Source organism: Callospermophilus lateralis, chromosome 15 (assembly GCF_048772815.1).
Source record: "Callospermophilus lateralis isolate mCalLat2 chromosome 15, mCalLat2.hap1, whole genome shotgun sequence".
NCBI classification, from domain to species: domain Eukaryota; kingdom Metazoa; phylum Chordata; class Mammalia; order Rodentia; family Sciuridae; genus Callospermophilus; species Callospermophilus lateralis.
Window position 1 is genome coordinate 22,656,143 of NC_135319.1, and position 20,506 is coordinate 22,676,648.

A 20,506-nucleotide genomic window follows, 5' to 3' on the forward strand; every position below is an offset into this window, starting at 1 on the left:
AGCTAGAGTCACTTCTTTTACATGTATGAAAAGATGTGGGAGTTTATAAATATGAAGCAGCAAATGTTTACTGAGTGTAGCAGGAGATAGTGCCATGCCCTTAAGTGCCAAGGGAGCAAACAGGCAGATGGAGAAGGACACCACCATGTAAAGAATGGTTGCTCTGTTTTGAGTTGGTGCAACAGGTAGGAAGGGGTAAGTAAGTAAGATCTTAGAAACAATCTGGAGACTGGCACAGGTGTTCAACTTCCAGTTTGTATCTACATTCAGTCACTGTTTGCTTTTAGTATTTCTGTTCTGGGGTTTATGAGTTGTGTAGTTAAGTCTATATTAAATGCTTCCTTTTGTAAACTCTATTTTCTTAATGTTTATTGCATCATAATTCCCATTTTAATCTATTTTAGTGACTGACTATTGTATTTTGTGGTTACAGTGTAGTTGACTTCACCATTTCTCTTTATTTAATATGTGGATTACTTTAAAGAATTTTGCTTCTGCAAATAACCTTTGATGAATATCTTTGGGCATACATTTCAACCTGTGGTTGAGATTATTTCTTTTGGATAGTATGAACTAGAAGAGTGAGGATATTTTTAAAGCTTTGATTCATTTTTATGAGTTGCTTTCTTGAAAGTTTCCAATTAACACTCCTACTAACAAAGTGTTGAGTGGCCATTTTAGGGAAAACTTACCAGTTGATGTTTTTTAAAAAGAAAACAGGTGGAAAAATACATCTCATTGTTGTCTTTATTTGCCTGGTTATTAGCGAAGTTGACTTCTTGGTTTTCTTTTTCCTAAATGTTTACTAGCTTATTTTGTGAATTGACTGTAAATGCTCATTTCCCATGAATCTTTTGGATTGTTAATGCTTTAAAAAATATGCTTTATAATTTTCTCCCCAAGTGCTAGAGATTAAATCCAGGGCCTCACACATGCTAGGCAAGCACCCTGCCAGTGAAATTTATTGGTAATTGGTACTGTGTTGTTATTTAACTCACAATCCATATTGCAATATCCACCAGTTCTCCCTATAATATTGCTCTTTTATTTTCCCCGTACAGTAAATAATCCAGAATCACTCAGAATTCAGCTATTATATTTCTTAGTGTCCTTTAATATGGAATAGTTCCTTAATCTCTTTTTATTGTTCTTGACACTTTTTCAAAATTATAATTAATACATAATATTAATAGTACAAATTAATGGGTTTCACTGAGACATTTCCACTTGTGCATGTATTGTGCTTAGATTGTATTCACTTTCCCTACTACCCTCTTCTGCCCTTTCCTCTCTCCCCTGACCTCATTTCTCCTCTTCCTGTATCCCTTTCTTTTCCTTAATAGACTGCCTTCTATTTTCAGGTCTCTTTTTTTGAAGAGTTTCCACATATGAGAAAAAAACATGTGATCCTTAACTTAATGTGTATGGCTAATTTTTCTCAGCATGATAAACTTCAGTTCCATTCATTTTACTGTAAATGACATGACTTTATTCTTCTTTATGGCTGAGTAAAACTCTATTGTGTGTTTGTGTGTATGTGCATGCGCTGCACATGTGCAATTAAAATATACACTTTTTAAATGTACAATCTGTTCATGGGTACCTATACTGATTTTGTAGAGGCAATTGTGAATATTGCTGTAAGAAGCATGGGTATGCAGGTATCTAATATTTCCTTTGGATATATATCCAGGAGTAGTATCGCTGGATCACATGATAGATCTATTTTTGATTTTGAGGAACTTCAAAACTTTTTTCCATAGTGGCTGTATTAATATGTATTCTAATAGTGTATAAGTTTTCCTTGTTCTCCAAAGTTCATTTGTTATTTTTTGTTCTTTTGCTGATAGCCATTCTGACTGGGATGAGATGGACTCTTCATGAAGCTTTGATTTGCATTTCCTTGTTGTCTAAAGATGTCGAGCATTTTTCATGTTTGTTGCATATTTATACTTTCTTAGAGAAATATCAATTCAGATCATTTGACCATTTACTGATTGAATTGCATGTTCATTTGTTTACTTTTTTTGAGGTTTGGTTTGGGTGTTTTTTTTTTTTTTTTGGCCAGGGACACTTAACCACTGAGCCACATACCCAGCCCTTTTATTTTTTATTTGAGACTGGGTCTCACTAAGTTGCTTAAAGCCTCTCTCAGTTGCTGAGGCTGACTTTGAACTTGGAATCTTCCTGCCTCAGTCTCCCAAGTTGCTGGGACTACAGGCATGCACCTACCACCATGCCTGGCTTGAGTTTTTTTTTTTTTTTTTTCATTTCTTTCTGCTTTTTAAAAAAATTTTAACAGTGCTGGGGATTGAACCCAGGGACACTCTACCACTGAGCTACATTCCTAGCTTTTTATTTTTTAGATTTTGAGAGAATTTTTTAGTTTTAGAGGGCCTCACTAAATCACTGAGGCTGGCCTTGAACTTGTGATTCTTCTGCCTCAGCCTCCCAGGTAGCTGGGATTATAGTTGTGCACCATGGTGACCATTTCTTTTTGAGTTTTTATATATTCTTGATATTAGTCCTCTGTCAGAGGAATAGCTGGCAAAGATTTATCTCAATCTGTAGGTTTTCTCTTCATTTTATTTTTATTTTTATTTCTCTTCATTTTTATTTTTTGCTGTCAGAAGCATTTTAATTTGGTGTAATCTCACTTATCAATTCTTGCTTTTTATCCTGAGCTATTGGGGTTCTATTCAGGAAATCACTGCCAGTACCAATATATTGGAGTGTTTCCTCTGTTTTCCTATAATAGTTGTTTTAGATCTTATATTAAGATCTTAGATCCACTTGGAGTTGATTTTTGTACTGAGTGAGAAATAATGGTCCAATTTCAAACTTCTACATGTGGTTTTTCAGTTTTTCCAGCACCGGATTTTGAATCTCCAATGTATGTTTTTGGCACCCTTGTCAGGATCAGGTGGTTGTAGATAGTGGGTTTCATTCTAGATCCTTTGTTCTGTTCCATTGGTTTATATATTTGTATTTCAATACCATGCTGTTTTTGTAAGTGTGCCTCTATAGTATATTTTGAAATCAGGTACTGTGATGCCTCCAGCATTGCTGTTTTTGCTCTCGATTGCTTTGACTATTCAACGTTTTTTGTGCTTCCATATGAATTTTAGGATTTTTTTTCTGCTTCTGTGAAGAAAGTTTGTTGGTATTTTGGTGGGGATTGCATTGAATCTGTAGATTGCTTTCAGTAATTTGGTTATTTTGATAATATTTATTATTCCAATCCATGAATATGGGAGGTCTTCTTCTATTTCTTTCTTCATGGTTTTTTATCATTTTTATCAATTTCATTTTCTTTATGGTTTTTTTATGTTCATTTCTTCATCTCCTTGGATAGGTTTATTCCTGGGTATTTTATTTTTTGATGATGTTGCAAATGGGATTGTTTTTTTTGTTTTTTTTTTTCTCAGTGAGTTTATTATGGGTGTATAGAAAAGCTGCTGATTTTGTTTGTTGATTTCTGTCCCCCTGCTGTGCTAAATTTGTATCTTTTGGAGGAGTCTGTTTTATTTTTATTCTTTATTTTGGTACCAGGGGTGCTTTATCACTGAGCAACATTCAGGCACCCCCTCCCCGCTGTGTTTTGTGATGCTGGGAATTGAACCCAGGGCCTTGTACATGCTAGGCAAGCACTCTACCAAATGAGCTATGTTCCCAGCCCTAGGTCCTTTTAAAAAAAAATTAAAATTTTACACAGGGTCTTACTAAGTTGTTGAGAGCCTCACTAAGTTGCTGAGGCTAACTTTGAACTTGTGGTCATGCTGCCTCAGCCTCCTATGCTGTTGGGATTACAGGTGTGTGCTACTATGCCTGACTGGTGGAGTCTTTAAGAGCGTTTTCTGAATATAGAATCATATCTAAACAGGGATGTCAAACATGGTGGCACAAGCCTGTAATCCCATTGACCTGGGAGGCTGAGGCAGGAGAATTGCAAGTTCAAGGCCAACCTCAGCAACTTAGTCCCTGTCTCAACGTTAAAAAAAAATAAAAAAGGATTGGGGATTAGCTCAGTGTTACAGTGCCCCTGCATTCAATCTCCAGTACCCAAACAAAACAAAATAAAAATCAGGGATAATTTGGCTTCCTTCTTTCTTATTCATATCCCTTTTATTTCCTTCCCTTAACCTAATTGCTCTGGCTAAAATTTCAAGTATCTTATTCACTAGGAATTGTGATAGTGGACATTCTTGTCTAGTTTCTTGTTTTAGAGGACATTCTTTCAGTTTTTTTTCCTTCAGTATAATATTGGCTTTACATTTGTTGTATACAGCCTTTACTATGTTCAGATATGATCCTTTATCCCTAGTTGCTTCATGGCTTTTATTATGAAGGAATGTTTAATTTTGTCAAAGGTTCTTTCTGCATATGAGATGATCTTTTGATTTTTATCCTTGATTCTATTTATGTGCTATATTATGTTTATTGATTTGCCATGTTGAACTATCCTTGCATCCCTGGAATGAAACCAATTTGATCATGGTATTCAATCTTTTTAATGTGTTGTTGAATTCAATTTGCAAGTTTTTTTTTTTTTTTTTTTTAGATTTTGCATCTGTGTTCATCAGGGATATTGGTCTATAGTTTTCTTTTCTTTTCTTTTTTTTTTTTTTTGATATATCCTTCTCTGGTTTTGGTAGTAGGGTCATGCTGACTTGAATACTGAGGATGAGTTTGGAAGGATTCCTTCCTTTTATATTTCATGGACCAGTTTGAGAAACATTGGTGTTATTTCTTCTTTAAAGGTCTTGCAAAATTCAGAAGGGAATCTCTTTGGTCCTGGGCTTTCCTTTTTTTGTTGTTGTTGTTGGGAAATGTATTAGTTAGCTTTTATGTCACTGTGACCAAAATCCTTGAGTAGAAAAGCTTAGAGGAAGAAAAGTTTGTTTTGGGCTCACAGTTTCAGAGGTCTTACTCCATGGTGGATTGACTCAATTGCTCTGGCCTGAGGTGAAGCAGAACATCATGGTAGCAGGGCATGGTGAAGTAGAGATGTTAGCTCATGGCTGCCAAAGGGTAAGTGAGGTGCCAGGGACAAAATATAAACCCCAAAGTCATGCCTATAGTGACCTGGTTCCTTCAGCCACACCCTGCCTGCCTTATAGTAGTATTTCTTATAGTAGTACTTTCAAACTGTTAATCTGCTAAATGGATTAATTCATTGATTAGGTGATAGTACTCATAGTCTGATCATTTCACCTATGAACATTCCTGCTTTGTCTCACACATGAGCTTTTAGGGGACACTGTAATAGGAGACTTTTTTATTATTACTTTAACTTCTAATTGTTTGTTATTACTCCATTTAGTCTTTTTATATCTTCTTGGTTCAGTTTTAGAAGATCATAAAATTTGTGATCATCTTGCCTCAGCCTCATGAGTGGCATGCTACTACACCTGACTTTTTATAGCTTCTTGTCGGATTATTCCTTTTATCAATATATAGTGACAAGAGCTGGGATTGTGGCTTAGTGATAGGGACTTGCCTCACATGCCTGAGGCACTGGGTTTGATCCTCAGCACCAAATAAAAAAATTGAAAAGATAAAGATATTGAAACAAATATGTGGTGACAGTCTTCATCTTCGTTTTTCTGACTGATTGATTGTTCTGAAGTCCACTTTATTGAATGTAAGTATAGCCACTTTGGCTTGTTTTCAGATTCCATTTGCTTGGAATATCTTTTTCCATCCTTTACTTTGTGTATGTCTTTACCCACAAAATGACTTTCTTACTAATGGCAGACTGCAGGGTCTTATTTTTAATTTAGTCAATTTGTGTCTATTAGTTGGATAATTAATGCCATTTACATTCTGTTATTTTTGAAAGATATATACTAATTCTTATCAATTTGTTGTTTTTCTTCTAGTTGTGGCAAGTGCTGTATGTTCATTACTTTCTTATTCATTTTAGATGTCTAATAGTTTACTGAATTAATAATGTTTGAGTCTTTTCTAGTTCTCATTTATCAGTTCTTTCAGTGAGATTATTCTTTTTCATGTTTATGTTATTGTGATTTGTTTATTTTGCTTCCTCTTCTAAATGCAGTATTCCTTTAAATATATTCTGTAATTCTGGTTTAGTGGTCATTCATTCCTCTAATTTATACTTACATTGGAAAATTTTTATGTTTTCTTTCAATTCTAAAGGATAACTTTGTTAGGTATAATAAGAATCTGGGTTGGCAGTGATTTCCCTTCAGGGTTTGAATTTTTAATTCCATGTACTCCTGTCCTTAAGAGTTTCTTATAAGAAATCATCTGTTATTCTGATAGGTTTACCTTTATAAGCAACTTGGTGCTTCTCTTTTGCATCATTCAATATTCTTTGTTCTACTAATATTTCATTGAATGTGTTTTCTATGCCTTTATCCTGTATCTCTGTTCCTTTGTCTTTACTTGTGATTCACACATTTATTCTTTTAATCTCATCCATAAGCCTGTATATTCTGTTTATAATTAATTTTTTTCTTTATTAGCATCTGAATGTGATGATTCATCAATCTTGTCTTCAAGCCCTGGCTGACATTTTCTCCTGATTGATTTAGTCAATTGGTGAAGCTTTCACCTGTTTTTCTAAAATTTGACTTATCAAGCTTTGTTTCCAAGATTGTTTTTCCAGAATCACTTTTTTCCAATTGTTCTTTTACATCCTGAACTATCTCCCCTAATTATTCCTTTTAATTTATTAATCATTTTAACAATCAACTTTGTATCCTTTGGGGAGAGCAAAGTTTGGGAATTATTCACCCATTCCTTTTTTTTTTTTTTTTTTTGTGGTGCTGGGAATTTAAAACAGGCCCTTGTGCATGTGAGGAAAGCACTCTACCAACTGAGCTATGTCCCCAGTCCCTTCCTTCTTAATTTTGTGTTGTTTACTAGATGACCAATAAGAGTGGATTGGAAGTGGAACCACTTGGAATAGCTCTCAGCTGCCCTTCCTGCTAGTAGGAGCTCGTGCAGACTATAACATTCCCTTGAAGAAATCTACTTCAGAGAGATTAGTTCAACACATTTCCAGGGCTAGGGTGACATGGAGGGTGACATGGAGCACCGCAGCACATCTGGGTAATTGGCACCTTTTGTGAAGCTTTCTTGGATGGTAGGACAACAACTTGAGTGAGTGTGGAGTGGGATGTGGAAGGCCCTACTAGTTCTGCTGCCTATGACTCTGGTGGCCTTCTGAGACCCAGCTCCCATTGGTAAGCACTTCTCGGTTCTCCGAACTACTTCAGGTGGCTATTTGAGTCACCCATCTTACAGGGGAACAATTTATATTTCCTTCCATTGTTATCAAACAGTTTCTCATTCCATGGAGTTTTCAGGGGGGTTGTTTCAGTGATGTTGTATTCCCTGAGCACAAAGCTAAGACTCAAGAGATACATTCACTGGGACAGTGTAGTAATAATTGCCAAGGGTTTTTTGGGACAGGAACATGTAGCAAACTCAGACATAACCTAATTACAGCATAGTGAGTACAGGTTGGGAAATACAGAGAACCTCTCTAACTCTGCCTGCTCTGTAGATCCCAGATCTGCTGTGTCCATACTGTTCCTCTGCACTGTGCTTGTGTTTAGATGCATTCACTGGCTCTTCCGTTCCCTCTCCCTTACCCATGTCCTCAGGTATGCTGCTGTGCCACATGTGGTGTGCCTTCAGTACTGGAGCACTTTTTCACACTCTGTTCCATTCTCTAGAGTGCCTAGACTTTTCCATGTCTCTTTTTGCTGTTGAACCTCAGTCTTCCGATAGTAAACCGCCCTGATGAGAAGCTGCTATTTAGTTGTTCTGATTACCACTCACAAAGAATTGGGAGAGTTCTCAGGCTTCTGATCAATCAGTTTTCCTCTCTGACATTATTATTTTATAAAATACAGGCCATTTGTTTTCTAGAATATCCCTTAATTTGTGCTTGTTTGAAGTTTCCTTATGATTGAATTCAGGTTATACATTTAGGTAGGGATTACAAAATAAATGATTTTTATTTTTATTAGTATGATATATTAGGAGCCACATAATGTCAGTTTCATTGTTGTTGGTAACATTGGACACTTGATTAAGTTGGTATTTGTCAGATTTCTCTATTGCCAAGATACTGTTTTTTTCCTCAAAATTAATAAATACTGATAGTATGTAAATATCTTGTTCCTCATCAAACTTTCACCCATTTTAGCTTCCAGTGATAATTTTACAAATCCATACTCCTTCTTTAGTTATTGCCATTCTCCTATAAGAAAAAGCTTTCCCTTTTCCTCTCACCTTACCCATTTATTATTTAAGTAATTTATATGTATAATCTTGTTTAGTGGTCTGTTATTCATTTCTGTAGTTATTTCTATATTCAGCATATACTAAATTTGGCCCTTATGAACCTTTTCAATCTGGTTCTTGTATTGTTTTCATATGCTTTAACAATTCTTTGAACTCTTATTTACTTTCTGATGTAACAAGATTCTCTGGGCTCATTTTGTATGCCCCAACCCTTGAATCAGCCCTGTCTCAGAGGAGTCTTGTTCTAATTAGTGGGGAATGCCATTTGGAAATCATAATCTGGTTACCTGATGAACTTATTGCATGCATGTAGGCCCCCTCAATGGACAAATTAGGATATATTTGTGTGTATTCTTATACACACATAACTTAGTTTTTCATTTATAAGTGTGTCTTAGTCTATTAGGGCTTATATAACAAAATACCTGAGACTAGGTTATTTATAAGTAGTCAAAATTTACTTTTTATAGTTTTAGAGCTCTAAAATTCAAGATCAAGGTGTCTGTATTTGGTGTGTGCTGAGGGCCTTTTGCCTCATCTGCACATGGTGGCAGAGCAGAAGGGCAAAAACGCCAAGCCTGTTCCCTCTATCCCCTTTATAAGGTCCCTAGTTTTATTCATGATGGTTTCACCTTCATGATTTAATCATATTATAAAGTCCCCACCTCCTAAGAGTAGCATATTGATGATTAAGTTTCAACCTTTGAATTTTTGAAGACATACTGAAGCAACATCTATATACATGCATATATAAAAAGTTATAAATTTATATTCATACTACCAATGTTAATCTAACACCATGGTGGAAATTACTTCTAGTGTCCTCCTGACATTAAATTTTGTCAAATAACTTTTCTTAAGTTTTGCCTATACTCAATGTGCAAAGATGTTTTATATTTTTATTCCTAGAAGTTTTATTATAGTTTTGGTCTTAGGTTTAGATCAATGATCAGTCCAAAATTATTTTTTTATTTATGGTATTAGGGGTTGAAGTTCATCTTTTTTTTTAAACATATGGATAAAGAATTGCTCTAGAAACAAATGTTGAAAGGCTTTCCATTATTTGAATTGCTTTGGTTCTTCTTTTGAAAATCAATATATTGTATAAGAGTGAGTTTATTTTTGAATTCTTAGTTCTGTTCTCTTGATCTGTTTGTCTTAAACCTTATTGTGTTTTCCTTCTAGCTACCACATATGAGAGAAAACAGATATATTTCTGAGTGTGACTTCTTTTTCTCTAATTTATTGTCACTAGTTTCATCTATTTTCCTGAAAGTGACATAATTTCTTATTAAGGCTGAATAAAATTCTTTTGTGTGTGTGTGTGTGTATGTATGTACACACACACACACACACACACACACACACACACACACATACTGTATTTCCTTTATCTGTTCGTTTGTTGACTAGGCTTGTTCTTTAACATGGTTGTTGTAAATTGTGCTGCAGTAAACATGGATATGCATGTGTTTATAAAATATCCTGACTCTATTTTTTCTTTTTGGTACCAGGTGCTTAACTACAGAGTCATATTCCCAGCCCTTTTAATTTTTTATTTTTATTTTGAGACAGGGTCTTGCTACCTTACTTAGGGCTTCAATAACTTGCTGAGGCTGGCCTTGAACTTGCTATCCTCTTGCCTTAGCCTCCTGAATTACTGGGTTACAGGTATGTGCCACCACAAGTCGTCTGACTTCAGTTCTTTTGGATAAATATCAAGGAGTGGTATGGTTGGATCATATGGTTGACTTATTTTTAGTGTCTTGGGGAAGCTTCATACTGATTTCCATAGTGGCTTTACTAATTTTTATTCCCATAACAGTCTATAAGAATTCTTTTCTGACCTGCATTTATTATTTGTATTCCTGATGATTGCCGTTCTGACTGGAATATATTGGAATCAGTGTTTTTTTTTTTGGGTGCTAAAAATCAAACCCAGAGCCTCATTATGCCAGGTAGGTGCTCTACCACTGGGTCACATAGCCAGCCCTCAGTACATGTCTTTGCCTGCACCTGTATGTTGAAGTATATCCCTTATTGTTTCTTCTAACAGTTTCAGTGTTTCTGTCCTTATAGTTAGGTGTTTGATTAATTTTGAGTTTACTTTTGTACAAGGTGCAAGATAAGGATATCATTTCATTTTTCTACCTATGGATATCCAGTTTTTCCAGCATTACTTGTTAAAAAGATGCTGTCTTTTCATGTTTTTAGGATCTTTGTCAGAATCAGTGACTGTAGCTATTTCGGTTTGTCTCTTGTGTTTTTTGTTCATTGGTTCATGTGTCTGTTTTTATGCCAGTACCATACTGTTTTAGTTTCTGTGTCTCTTTTTATAATTGGAAATTGAGTATTGTGATGTCTCTACCTTTGTTCTTTTGCTCTGGATTGCATTGACTATTCTGTTTTTTTCTTTTTGTTCTTCCATATGAATTTTAGTTTTCTTCCTAATTCTATGAAGAATATTATTAGTATTTTTATGGAGATTGCATTGAACCTGTAGATTACTTTTGGCAATACTGTAATTTAAACTATTAATTCTCCCTATCCAGTTTTTTTTTACTCATAGTATTGGGTACGTATTAGGTATCTGGAATCCGGAGTCAGGTCTTTAATATATGTTTATTTTTGTGGTACTGGTGATTGAACTCAGAGCCTCATGCATGCTAGGCAAGTGCCATATTACTGAGCTATACCCCCATCCCATCTTTCATATTTTTAAAATTTGTAGCTTTTATCTCTTCATGTATTGTTTCTTTTCTATTCTTTGTGTTCTAGGACTCAAATAGCCATAGATGAATCCATGTCAGTCTATTCTTCATGTCTGTCAGGCTCTTTTTAATATTTTTCACTTCCTAATGCTGAGTAATTTCTCTTTTATTCCCCAAAGCACTGTTTTTATTTATACAGAATCCTAATCACTTTAGTAGTAGGAGTGGAAGAGGTTTCTTTTTCAATTCAGGGCCTCTGTAATGTTAGATTATTGTTACCAAACACACAGGCAAGTGGCATCATGGATTTGTTAAACTAATAACAATGTCTAGTCTCTCTCTGCTCGGGCTACAAGGTGAGCATCAATCTCTGCTTCTGTAAGAATTCTGAATTTAGGATTTTCAACTGTAACTACTCCAACTTCTATTTCTGAAGGTTTGAAATCTATTGATAGAATAGTAGACAAACACGTAATTGCAGAATTGCAGTTTCTACTGTCTGTTCAAATAGCCAATCAAATATTTTTTCACTTTTTTTTTCAAGGGAGCTGGTTGGCTCAGTTTGTTTAACTCCTACTGCAGTGGCTTTAAACCCACACTAGTAACCTGCAGGATCATATTTGTATACCTGAGGGCCTTGTTCTTCATTTATACCATTTAAAATCATACAACTAAGTAGCCTCATTTTAGCATTCTGTCTGTAGACCTGAGAAATATCAGCAGTTCTTTTACACAGCATGTCCATAAGAATCTTATAGCCATACTTGTATTTCCAATTAGTTGCCTCAGAGTGTGCCCTTTGTACCTGGGATCTGCTGTCAGCTGTCATTCTAGACATCACAGAGCCAGTGTTTTTAGTTATCTTGAATAAGTGAGTCACTGTGCTGAAATCCAATAATTTGTCAGGTATTTTCTTCTGTGTGACAATTATTGCACAGTCCTTCCCTCTGACAGCTTCTGATGACCACCCTGGTTTATACCCTTAAAAGCATATTCTACTTGGTGAAGCTGGCTCTTCGGCAAAAAATGGTAATATGGTGGTCAAATCAAGTGCGGGAACCACAGAATATGTTGGTGCACTCACTACTTCAAATACCTGTAGGCATACAAACCCCTCCGGAAGTTGCAATGACTGCTTCTGGGGCACCTGCTGGTCTTCCTCCCTAATTTCTTAAAATCTGATATCTAGTTTGGTAATCCTACTTCAGCTGTGTCTAATCTGCTGTTTAACTCAGTTTTTCATATTAATAGTTACATTTTTAATTCCTAAAAGAATGTTTTGTTATTTTTCAAACTGGACTTTTTGGGTGCTTTTTGTTGTTTCCTCATTTTAAAATTGCTTGACTGATTGATTGTGGTATGAATGATTGAACTCAGGGATGTTCTACCACTGACCTACATCACCAGCCCTTTTTTATTTTAAATTTTGAGATAGGGTCTCCCTAAGTGGTGTAGGCTGGCCTCAAACTTGTGATACTCCTGCTCAGCCTCTCAAGTTGTTGGGATTGCAGGTGTGCATCACTACGCCTAGCACTCCTTTTAAAAATACTTTAAAATACTTCCACTGGCAGTGTTGCCAGTTACTTCACTTCTTGCAGAAGTTCTACCTTCTGCCTCCTGACTTCCCCTTTGCTGACTTCGAATTCAGCACTCCTGAGTCTGCTGAATATTTATAAAAAATATAAAGTATTTAAAAAATACTTTATATTAAATATGTAGTTATTTAATATTCTGTTTTATAATTATATTGTTGGAAGGGTGACAACAGTACTATTTGTTTTCTTTTTCTTTTGTGGTACAAGCAATTGCACCCAGGGATGCTTTACCAATGAGTTACATTGCTGTCCTTTTTCATTTCATTTTGACACAGGGTTTTGCAAAATTGCTGATGCTGACCTCAAATCTGAGATCCCTTTGCCTCAGCCTCCTGAGTATCTGGGATTATTGTCATGCACCATTCTTTTTTTTTTTTGGTTGGGGAGGGTACTGGCAATTAAACTCAGAGGCACTTTACCTGACCTACATCCCAAGCTCTTTTTATTTATTTAGTTTTGGAAACAAGGTCTCATTGAGTTACCCTGGCAGTCTTCAAACCTGTTGATCTCCTGTCTCAGCCTTCAAGGTGATGGATTACAGGCATGTGCTACTGTACCCAGCATGGAGTTTTCTTTCTACTGATTAACTCATAGAGACTTACTTCTACGTGAATATGGTGATTTTTTTTTTTACTGTGAGTTTACATATTTCTTTTAAAATTTAGTCTATGATAATCCAGAGGATCTGAAATAAAGATACTCTTTTCTTAAGAGAAATTTAATGTGAGTGGATTTTATCAGGAAGTAGGAGAATATTTTTGTCTTGGATGACTTTAGCCACTTATCAGAGTTCCAATACTCATTTCAGGCATGTAGTATACGCTGGCCTTGTGAGCGAGAAGAGGATCTAACCACTTCTTGAGTAATTTACCAGTTACCTTCCTGATTCCAACTTTACCTTAATCCCCCCCTTTTACCCCAACCCTCCTGGAAGGAACTATGCAGTGTTGCCAGTTACTCCACTTCTTGTTTTTTATTGATTTTATTATTATTTTTAAATATACGACAACAGTAGAATGCATTACAATTATTATTACATATATAGAGCACAATTTTTCGTATCTCTGTATATAAAGTATGTTCATGTCAATTAATGCCATTATACATGTAGCAGTTATTCCACTTCTTGCAGGAGTTCTATTTTCTGCCTTCTGTCTTCCCCATTGCTGACTTGGAATTCAGCACTACTGGGTCTGCTAAATTACTTACCAGATATCCTGCCTAATCCCTACTTTTCAGGTTTTAGAATTCTGTTGCTCTTGTTTCTTGCTTCATTTTTCTTCCATGTAGTTATGTGTTATTTAAAATATCTTTAGTAACACTTCTGGTATTTTGGGAAGGTGCAAAAGTAAATATATATTGAATCTGCCATTTCATTCGAAAGCTCCATGTTTTTTTTTTTTTTTAAATTCTGAATTAACTACTAGTGATGTCAGAGATGTGGACTGTCTTATTTCACATACTAGATACCATTTTCTGTGAAATCAGTATATTTAAGTAAATTGCTCATTAATGTAATTTCAATTTTTTAGACAGGAATGACCTTATGATTGGTAAATAAATTAAATGCTATGGAATTGAGATGGTATCTTATTAGGTCTTGGGAAAATTCTCAAATGGACCTCTAGTATAATATGGTCTCAAGAGTTGGGGTGAGAATGGACTTTTGCCTAATCGAGAGTTGAATGAGACTTTGGATCAGGAGCTGCTGCCACCACATAATGTTCCCTGCCTGCATAAACTTTGGGTTTCTACTGGTGAGCATTAGGTCAAATATTCTGGCTTACCCTTACCTAGTTATATGAAATAAACATCTTGGGTTTCTTTAGGGTACTTTTTGCACTTGTAGAGAAGAGCCAGATGAGCTGTTAAGTCTAGGCCAGCAATCTGGAGGAGAGGGGAGGAAGATCTGAGAAATGATGCTAAGCTAGTTATAATGCCATGGGCACAGATATGGTGATATGGTGCCAGTAATTCACTTCAGTATTCTTTAAGAGTAGCGTATTTTTTTTTTTTTTTTGAAATCTCAAGGAAAAATGAGCTGAATAACTGTGAGGTCTAATACAATTATAGGGATCAACTACTCAGCTCTTCTGTTGTTTTCATTTCTGTTTCATTTTTTCTGTTTGAGGCCTGAGGCTTTCTGATCCTTAAATTATCTTTTCTGTTTCATATCTTCTGCCCATAGTTCTCAATTCCTGATAACCTTGGCCGTACTTGTAAATCTTTGAGGTTTATCCTTCTTCCTTGTATTTTTTTCAGGTTTACTTCCCTGTAAGTTCTTGGTTTACTTTGTGGCTTCTGGCTTGGTGTGTCTAGATTCCACATGCCAGGTCACTTAACTAGCTTCTCTTCAGCCAGTGGCTTGGATTCTCTTGGGTCAGATGTCTGTGTATTAGGGGAAGGATGAGTCCTTCTATTCAACCTGTCTGCTGAGGTGCCATGATGACATGATTCACAAGTATATTTCTAAGCTGTTTAGAATTATTTTTACAGCTGTGGAAGGTATAAAAATAAAAGCCCTCTAACCTAGAGAACTAATGATCTTGTTACAAAAGTAAGTTTGGTGAATTGAAAATTTCTTTATTCTTGTGTGAAAGCTATTCAGTCTACTGCACACTTGGAATTTCTTCATTTCTGGGATTCTAGCCAAGGAGGAAATGCAAGTTTGCAGTCATATTTATAAAGGCTTTAATCTCAGGTTAATGTTCATGTTTATTGAAGTATCAGTATCCATAAATGCATCTAAAATTAAGTGAAACATTCTTATAGTGTGAATTAGTAATATAACAAATGGCTTTAGGAACCATTTCTTAAAAATTCATATGTATGGTCAATAGAAAAAAACACAGCATGTTTATAGATGGTAGATATTTAACTATCATCTGTTTGTCTACAACTGAACAGTTTGCAAAACACTCTTTTGTTATGGCATTTGTTCTTTTTAAGAGAGATAATAGGGACAGTAGGAACATACCTCAACACTGTAAAAGGTTTTTTATGCTAAACCCAAATACAACATCATTCTAAATGGAGAAAAATTGAAAGCATTTCCTCTGAAAACTGGAAGAAGACAGAGATTCCCTTTTTCACCATTTCTGTTCAACATAGTCCTGGAAACTCTAGACAGAGCAATTAGAAGAAAGAAAGAAATTAAAGGGATATAAATAGAAAAGAACTCAAACTATCCCTATTTGCTGATGACATGTTTAGACATGTTTAGATGATCTAATAAACTCAACCAGAAAACTTCTAGAACTTATAAATGAATTCAGCAAAGTAGCAGGATATAAAATTAGCACCCATAAGTCAGTTCCATTCCTATACATCATGATGAATTAGCTGAACAAGAAATTAGGAAAACTGCCCCATTCACAATAGCCTCAAAAAATATTTGGGAATGAATCTAACAAAAGAGGTGAATGACCTCTACAATGAAAACTACAAACACTATAAAAGAAAGGAATTAAAGAAGACCTTAGAAGGTGGAAAGATCTTCCATGCTCCCAGATAGGCAGAATTAATATTGTCAAAATGGCCACATTACTAAAAGCTCTATACAGATTTAATGAATTCCTTTTAGGGTTCTGATAATGTTCTTCATAGAATTAGAAAAAGCAATCATGAAATGCATTTGGAAAAATAAGAGACCCAGAATAACCAAAGCAGTCCTTAGCAAGAAGAATGAAGCAGGAGGCATTGCAATACCAGACCTTAAGCTGTAATACAGAGTGATAGTAACAAAAATGTCATGGTATTGGCACCAAAACAGATACATAAACCAGTGGTACAGAATAGAAAGAACAGAGACAAACCAACATAAATATAGTTACCTCATACTAGACAAAGGCATCATAAATATACATTGGAGAAAAGACAGTTTCTTCAACAAATGGTGCTGGGAAAACTGGAAATCCATATGTAATAAAATGAAATTAGACCCTTGCTTCTCACCCTGCACAAAACTGTTAAGTGGATCAAGACCAAGGCATTAGACCAGAGACACCCTATGCCTTAATAGAAGGCAAGGCCCAAATCTCTCTCCATCATGTTGGCTTGGGAACTGAATTCCTCAACAAGACTCCTAAAGCACAGAAGTGAAATAAAAAAATCAATAAATGGAATAGTATCAAACAAAAAGACTTTTTCACAGTAAAGGAAACAAGAAGGTGAAGAGAGAACCTACAATGTGAGACCTCTTTGCTACCTGCTCCTCAGATATAACATTAATCTCCAGGATATAAAAAGAACTCAAAAAACTTAACTTCAAAATACAAATAACTCAATTAATAAATGGGCAAAGGAGCTGAACAGACACGTTATAGAAGAAAAAATATGATCAGTCAATAAATATATGAAAAAATGTTCAACATCACTAGCAATTAGAGAAATGCAAATTAAAACTACACTGAGATTCCATCTCACTTCAGTCAGAATAGCAATTATCAAGATTATAAGTAACAATAAATATTGATGAGGATGTGGGGATAAAGGTACACTCATGCATTGTTGGTGGGATAGCAAATTGGTGCAACCACTCTAGAAATCAGTCTGGAGACTTTTCAGAAAACTTGAAATGGAACTACCATTTGACCTGTCATACCACTCCTTGGCATATACCCAAAGGACTTAAAATCAGCATACCATAGTCATGCGGCAGCAGTGCTCATAGCACCTCAATTCACAATATCTAAACTATGGAACCAACCTAGGTGCCCTTCAACATGGATAAAAAAATGTTGTGCATATACACAGTGGAATATTACTCAGCCATAAAGAAGAATGAAATGATGGCATTTGCCAATAAATAGATGGAGCTAGAGACTATCACTTAGCATAAGTGAAATAAGCCAATTCCAAAAAACCAAAGGCCAGTTATTCTGTCTGATATGTGGATACTGACTCATAAAAGGTGTGGTGGGCAAGGAGGAGTGGAGGTTCATTGGATTGGTTGTGGGTATGGGGAAATGAGGCAGGATGGGAACGGTAAAGACAATAGAATGAATCAAACATAACTTTCCTATGTTCATCTATGAATACGTGACTAGTGTGACTCCACATCTTATATAACCACAAGATGGGAAGTTATACTCCATATATGTATGATATGTTAAAATACATTCTACTGTCATAACTAAAAAGAACAAATAAAAAATCTATAGTAGTGAAAAAAGAAAGAAAGAAAAAAAATCTCAGCAAGTAGGCAGAAGGGCATGAGGAGCCCTGCTAATTTAAGAGATTAAGAAAGGCCTGGACAGTTTTTGCAGTTTGTTGACTCAGAGCACAGATTCTGGGGCTAGCCATGCTCTTGCCCAGCTAGTTTGACCCTTGCCATCTTAGGGATCCTGCATATGGGAGTACTTCATAGGGTTGTAAGTATTGCTTTGGTTGGTGAGTGTAAAGTGTGCAGAGCTAGCCTGTGATATGGTATGTTCTCTGTTAGTGTGTATCCCTGCACAGGCTCACTAATGGTCATGACAAACCCAAGTATCACACCAGGTTCCCAGCTCTGAATCTTAAGCTTTTTTGTATGTTGTGCTGCCTCTGCTGACCTATTAAGTTTAATAGTATGTTCACTAACTTCTATTTTCCCGGTGAATAGAACACATATTTTTGAATAACTGAAATTGGCCCAACTTTATTGAATTTAAGTCACATATTGTCTTTTGTAAGATACATTTATTTGGAATATTTATTTTATCTTAAAAAGATGGGACTTGTCAAAGCACAAGTAAGACTTTATTATAAATTCTATATGAAATTTTATTGATTTCACCATGTATTTCTTCCATTTAATTCTTGATATGTTATGCTTTTATATATATTTTCTTTATTCAAAATTGTGAGTTTTGTTTATGGTATGATATAATTGTAAAAAAAAATTGGTTAGTATAGAAAAAGTGAAAGTTTTCTGGAGGTTCCACCTCTGTTTCCTCTGACTGTTCTCCAGCTGCACTATTGAGAATTCCATGTGACACAAGAATATTTGTGTTGGTGCTGGAAGCAGAAGCGCGCTGCCACCCCTGTTCCTGGCACCAGAATGCAGTCTCTATTGTGAATGCATACATCCAGTGTTGACAGAGCAACTATCAAGGCTGTGGTTGCCAGTGTGGTCATTATCACTAGTGTTGCTGTCAGTCCTGTGGCTAACAGCTGCTTCTTCCTGTTTTGCTGATCCCTGGCAATTTTATTGGTCTACAGATCCTTTTCAAGAAGTGTCCTTAACTCTATATAGAGCAGCCTTACTTTATGTGGTGTAGTGTGGCTGAAGGAAACCACGTTGTCCTCCAAACCAGGTCATGTTCTGTGGCTTTCTTTGGTTCATACCTGGATTCCTGCTTTAGAAAGAGTGTCCCCTCTCCAGTTTCCCACTGTGTTCCATGAGATTTCTAGGTTCTGTGTTGTAAACGGGTCCTTGACTGGCTTGATTCTGCTAATATCCCTTGTCATTCGCAAAATTTGTTATCTCTCTTCTGGAATGGTCCTAGTGAAGGCTAGGCTGTAAGTTTGTGCTCTGAAAGAGTAATGTTGTAATGAAAGTGATTTTGAAAAATCACTTGTGATTGACTAAGGGTTTATTTAATACCAGAGTTAATTAGAACTATTGAAACTGGCAGAAGAGTTTCAGTGATTATTTTACTTACACATTATGCTAACTTGTTATTTTGTAGGCCAGCATAGACATCTTTAACTTAAAATCTATTGAATGAGGTATAACTTTCCTAAGTCCTTCATATAAAGCATTTGTTTAATTTGACTCTGTGTGCTTATCAGGGGTTATCACTGTTACAGCCTGCTTGTGGGAGTGGTAAGCCTCTGTTGAATGCAGCCATGAAAGGACTACTTTGATAGCTGGGTGCTGTGTCCTTATAGCTGCAAGCCTGTCTCTTCCTGTCTTGGACTTTTAGAGTGACTCTGAGTTCACATTTCCAACCCAGTCTTTCTTTCCTTTCTTGGGGCTCATGTGAGTCTTCTGTTAACAGTCATACTTCAGACCTGTTCTGTTTACTTTAGGGACTAATTTATTTATTCTTTAAAAATTTGCTGTCATTGTGATCTACAAAGTGTATATTCAAAAGAATAATGCTTTAAATGCAGTTTTGGTCGCTAGAGGTATATGTAAAGTAGACTAGGCAATGAGTAGGAAGTATTAAGAGCAGTCATCTTGGGACTGGGAATGTAGCTCAGTGGTAGAATGCTTGTATAGCATGTGTAGTGCCCTGGGTTTGATCCTCAAGATTGCCAAAGAAAAACAGAAACAAAATGTCTTTTGTTGTTTAATAGCTATTGCTTCAGTTTTTTAAGATGAAAATTCTAGAGTTCATGTCACAACAATGTGAATATACTTAATAATTTTTGAACTCTGTATACTTAAACATAGTTAATTTGGTGAATTTTGTTACCACAAGAAAAAATAACATCCTTGGTGGCATATAGATTTAAAAGATTAAGTACAGGGTTTTTGATTTTTATCTTGCTTTTCTGTACTTGGTTCTATTTACTCTTACTTTTTATTTTCACAGTGCTAGGGATTGAACCCATTGCTTCTGCTTACTAGGCACTAAACTGTATCCTGAGTTCAGTTCCTCTTTTAGTATGAATTGGATCAATAGATTAGAGCCTTGGAGGAAGCAGAGCAGGGCAATGTATAGGAAACAGAATTCATTGATTTGACATTTATTAAGCACCTTTCATATAGCAGGCTATATGCTTTTCATTTATTATTTAGAAAAATAAAGGACATGAGCCCCGGATAAACAGGAGAAGAGTACAAGTCTTACTACTTCATTTGAAAGAACTGTAGAAGCCTCCTTATTGTAAAGCAGGAAATAATGAAGAATTGTGTATGCCATTAACAATTTTATTAATAAATTATGCACATGTACACTGTTTTATTGAATTTTCAAAACTTTGTAA

The 20,506-nt window shown here is 35.6% G+C and overlaps 1 protein-coding gene and 1 pseudogene across 3 annotated transcripts in view; one reads left to right on the top strand and one right to left on the bottom strand.

The window, feature by feature from the left end:
* Marchf8 (membrane associated ring-CH-type finger 8) overlaps nt 1–20,506 on the top strand; it is a 134,374-nt gene that overhangs the window by 6,662 nt on the left and 107,206 nt on the right. The gene's annotated exons all lie outside the window — the stretch shown is intronic.
* LOC143381426 (proteasome subunit alpha type-6 pseudogene) lies at nt 11,324–11,832 on the bottom strand (annotated as a pseudogene).